The sequence below is a fragment of the Rutidosis leptorrhynchoides genome, chromosome 2 (assembly GCF_046630445.1).
Source record: "Rutidosis leptorrhynchoides isolate AG116_Rl617_1_P2 chromosome 2, CSIRO_AGI_Rlap_v1, whole genome shotgun sequence".
NCBI lineage: Eukaryota > Viridiplantae > Streptophyta > Magnoliopsida > Asterales > Asteraceae > Rutidosis > Rutidosis leptorrhynchoides.
Genome location: NC_092334.1, coordinates 81,139,434 through 81,145,000, shown reverse-complemented (window position 1 = coordinate 81,145,000; position 5,567 = coordinate 81,139,434).

Below are 5,567 nucleotides of genomic sequence, written 5' to 3'. Positions count from 1 at the left end.
TTAATAGTCAATAGTCCAATTTCCACAAGTGTCGGTCTTTTGCCCAAACCTTAATTATGGTACAAAATCCAATAACCCCGTCTTAATATTTAGTCAAACATCACGATTACTTCGGCTTAAATAAGCATAATAATAACTTAGTTACGAGACATTAATTTAAAAAGGAAGAACATAACTTACAGTGATTATTAATCGTGTACCGTTACACGGACAGAGTTTCGACTTTAAAACTCGTAAAACATTCCTTACAATAACCCAATTATTATTAAACTTAAACTAAAATTATAATTATAATTATAAATATATATATTACATGTAAAGAGAAAGAAAGAAGAAAAGGTGTATTTTTTCATTACTCCCTGAATTCCATTTTATAGGCAATTGGTGATTTGAAATTTTCACTTATGACCCCTTAATTATGCTCAATTAACAACTTTTTATTATTTATTATTATTCTTATTATGAATTATTTAAATATTATATTATATTCTTGAGCATAGTTAACTTGTAATTTTAGCTCCGTTGCGTCGAGCGTTGAAAGTTGGCTCGGGTACCGGTTCCGGATTTTCGAACGTCCTTTCGTATAATTTAATATCTTGTACTTTGCGTTTTGTAACTTGTACTCTTGTCATTTTTAGACGTTTCTCATCAATAAATTGAACCTTTTGAATTGTATCTTGTACATTTAAGCTTTTTGGACGTTTGTGTCTTCAAATCTTCGTTTTCGCCTTTTGTCTTCGCACTTATTTATTTAAACAATTACAATGAAAATATAATAAAATTACATATGTAAACCTATTATTTAGAAGGGATATTGCTATGAAATATATGTTCCTTTTTAGCCTTATCAAATATCCCCACACTTGAGCGTTGCTTGTCCTCAAGCAATACAGAACTTGAAATAAAAACATACATGAATCACTTTTTTATTCATCACACTTTGTACATTAGTGATTTTGATATGGTGGTATAAACAATGATAGTAACGATAGAACCATGATTAAAGGTGGGTGTGTCATCCACAGTTGCCTCGAGTTTAGGTCAACGACACTTGCAATCAAATAGCCGATTTACTTTCGGTTTCCAAAGCAAAGTGCACATTTGAAAGGTGGTTTACAGTCCCACATGACTATGAAAATGTAGATCCTTAAGGAAATTGGATCTTTATGAAAACATTTGATCTTTTTCAAAATTTAATCTAGCTTTTACCCTAGATAAGTTTTCCGGAATAACCCTTCACCGGTGTTTGCAAAATATTTTTGTGGGTTGTGTGGGTTTCAGATTTGAAAATTTTAGCTCAACACTTGTGGTTTTGTGTTACCCACTTGCTAACCTTGTATTGGGAAAGCAACACGTCCAGTTTACTTGTTCCGTATATTACCTTTCGGTAAACTACCGTCCGGTTGTAAAGGAAAGCGATGAATAAGAAACTGTTAAGGCAATGTCTAATGACATGCATATGATTATGGTCTTAAAACGTGTCGGATGCTAGTACTATCCTTTGTAGGAGTAATAGTAAAGATCATCCTATGATTTTTCGGTCTGGCACAAGGTCCTGTCTCCGACCATGCTGATGTGTGCAGCGGGGTGTACTTTGCGTTTTGTAACTTGTACTCTTGTCATTTTTAGACGTTCTTCATCAATAATTTGAACCTTTTTGATTGTATCTTGTACTTTTGAGCTTTTTGGACCTTTGCGTCTTCAAATCTTCGTTTTCGCCTTTTGTCTTCGCACTTATTTAAAATAAACGAATATTACTCGAAAATGGAACAATTGCAACTAAAATCTTGTCTTTCTTGGGGGATTTTGCTATGAAATATATGTTCCTTTTTAGCCTTATCAATATCCCCACACTTGAGCGTTGCTTGTCCTCAAGCAATATAGTCTTGAAATACTAGAATCACTTCTTTATTCTTCACACTTTGTACATCAGTGATTTTGATATGGCGGTATAAACAATGGTAGTAACGATATGGTTTACAGTCCCACATGACTATAAAAATTTAGATCCATTAAGGAAATTGGATCTTTATGAAAACATTTGATCTTTTGAAAATTCATTCTAGCTTTTACCCTAGATAAGTTTTCTGATTTGATCCATCATCGGTATTGCAAAATATATTTGTGGATCAATATTTTGGCTAAAACTTTTAGGTTCGTGTAATCCACTGCTATCCCGGTATCGGAAAGCACACATCCAGTTTACTTGTTCCGTATATTACCTTTCGGCAAACTACCGTCCGGTTGTAAAGGAAAGCGATGAACAAGAAACTGTTAAGGCAATGTCCCATGACATGCAGATGATTATGGTCTTATTAACGTGTCGAATGCTAGAACTATCCTTGGTAGGAGCGATAGTAAAGATCATCCTATAATTTTTCGGTCTGGCACAAGGTCCTGTCTCCGACCATGCTATGCAACCACCGTTCTTACGGTTGACACCCGATTTGATTCAGGTGACCTAATGAATTCCAGGTGAATTCCTAGGATTTTACGTTCAATGGTAATGAACGCATTGAAAATGGGTTTTCAGAAAACAAATCGGTTTATAATTTTGATCAAAATATTTTCTCGTTCAAGCTCGAGTTTAGATATCATCGAATTCCATGAGTTTGTAATTCTCAATCTTTAAGGTCAATCTCAAGGATTGAGTAATATCAGGCTTAAAAGCTGATTTTTAATCTTTAAGGAGATTATCCTTTCTGGGGGTCTGATTCATTAGTCTTATCAAGCTAATTTGCACGGCGCCCTCCCAATTTTACGAGACAGATCCTCTCATGGTTAGGATAAGTCTGACCACTTGACGGCCCTGTTTGATGCTGAGGTCCGTGGATTTCCTGCTGATTTTAGTGATGACTTTTCTAGATTTTTCGTCAACCTACAGCTGGTCTGGACGACAACTTCATGACCTAAATCAAGAAGCGCGTGTCTTTTTCGGAAGACTTTACTTCCTTTTAATGATGGAATTGATTCATCGTGTAGATCCATCTTTCTTTCAAATGTATTACAGTAAACCGGGTAAAACTGATTAGTATCGTCCAAAGCAAAAGTACCTGCAATAATCTTGTACAAAAATATGTGATATATGTTTTAAATTGAATAACTTGGTACATTCTTCCCACACTTAGTTTCTTTCTTTGCCTTTTTATTTTCTTCTATTTCATTTTAAATGAATTCAAGCGTTTTAGGGTGTTTCTCAATTTATGTCCTTTTCGAGGTAACGATAATTTCGGTATTATCACCTAGTTTTCATCGTTCATAAATATGTATAAACATGATTTTGAGTTCATTTAATTGAAAATTTTTCAAATTTTCACAAAATTTGGCAAATAAACTAAGTGTAAACCCGAGAGAATTTATAACCCTTCCCCACACTTGAGATCATGCAATGCCCTCATTTGCATGAAATCAGACTATAATTATAAATTCACGAGGGTGATTAGTGTAGAAAAGTGATTAAAAATACCGAGTTTGCAAACATATTGTTGTTATATCACATTTGATATTTTGCGTCTTGTCGTCAAAATTAGTACCTTTTGCTGAACTTAATGACAGTATTTGAAAGTGCGTTGTTTTACCCTGTTTTGTATATAACATAAAATACAAACATACATAATTTTGAAGTTGGGTATATTACCCCACGTTCAAAAATTTATAAAATCTAATATATATTTTTTTTTGGCATACTTTAAATCAATTAAATTAAAAATAATGATAACAAAATTTCTCGTCCCGCCCTCGGTTAAAGTAATTTCGGTTCAACTACCTAATCTTCAACTCACAACGAATTTTAGATATCATTTTTTTACTTAATGAAATAAAGTAAATTTTGGTTTTAAATTCACACAAAACTTAAATTTAAAAAGCATATTAATTTCATATAAAACCTACAAAATAAAAAAAATCAGAATGGGGGAAGAAAACTAGTTCTTTAGTGTCTGCTAGTGGAAAAGACCAATCGAATTCCATTCTCGGAACTACACGAGAACAGAACAACTAACTCCAAACAGCATTTTCTTTTTAGAATATTTGAATCTCCTCACACTTAGGTAGATGTGGTGTCGAAATTGTGATTAACTTCATCGTTAATTTCTCTTGGACCATAATCAACTTGCATATCTGTGACTTTTGCTTTAAGCCAGTGACCAGCTTTTTCCGTAATATCCACAAATTCAACTAGCTTCGCCTTTTCTTTAGGCGACAGATTGGATACTAACCGGTTATATAACTTAAAGTTTCCTTTACTTCTAGCATCAATAGCCCGTTTAAAAAGTTTCTTCATTGAACTGTTAATAACGGGGTCATTTAATTTCGTATCAATAACGGGGTTCTTTGTTATCATGTCATCATTAGGTGTTACTTCATTTTCCCCACACTTAGGCGTTTTATTATTATTAAGTATTACCGTTGGAGTTGGTAAAACCACATGGTTCTTACCAATTGTTTTTACTGGTTCAACGGTTTTGGTTTGTGGATATTTAGACTTTCGAATCATAAAGGTGATCGATTTCTCATCATTACTAAGTGTCATTCTACCCTTTCTTACATCAAATAACGCCCCGGTGGACGCTAAGAATGGTCGACCTAAAATTAGAGGAACGTTTGAGTCCTCTTCTATGTCAATGACAATGAATTTAACTAGAAAGGTTAAATTACCTACTTGAACGGGTAGGTTGTCAGCAATTCCAACTGGGTGCTTAATGGTTTGATCAAGGAGTCGAACACTCATATCCGTTGGAGTTAACTCACCTACACCTAATATCTTATATAAGGAAAGAGGCATAACACTTACACTTGCACCTAAATCTGCTAGTGCATCATACATGACACAATCACTAAGTAGACAAGGAACAATAAATTCACCCGGATCACCTACCCTAGGTGGAGGTTTTGGTGGAACTGTATTCACCGGGTTTATCTTTACTGTTTTTGTTTCTTGTACTTTTTTATTCTTCTTCTTCTTCTTTCCAGAGGTATCACAAACTTTATTACCTATTACTTGCTCATACTCAACTCCTTTTCTTGGAAACGGGATGGGTGGTCTGTATGGTGCCACCACTGGCTTTACATACTCGGGTGGTGGTGGTGGTGTAACTTCTTCATTGTTACTTACATCTAAAACCTCCCCATCTTCTGATGCTGGTTTTTCAAAATTTGTTGAAACCATATTAACATTCTCATTCCGAGGATTTACTTCAGTATTACTCGGTAGCTTTCCTTGTTCCCTCTCACTCATCATGCTAGCAAGAGTACCTACGTGTTTTTCAAGATTCAAAGTGGAAGCTTGTTGAGTTCTTAATGACTGATCAAACCTCTCGTTCGTTTGGGTTTGAGTTTCAATAAATTGTGTTTGAGATTCAACTAGCTTGAATACCACGTCTTCCATATTTGACTTTTTCTCTTCGGTTTGTTGTTGTGGTTTATATAAGCCAGGTCTTTGTTGATTGAAAGTGTTGTTTTGAGTTGGTTGGTTATTCGGACCTTGTTGGTTATACCAGTTATTTTCGGGTCCTTTTGGATTGTAAAGAATGTTTTGATTTCGATTGAAGTTTAGCTTTGGCGGTTGA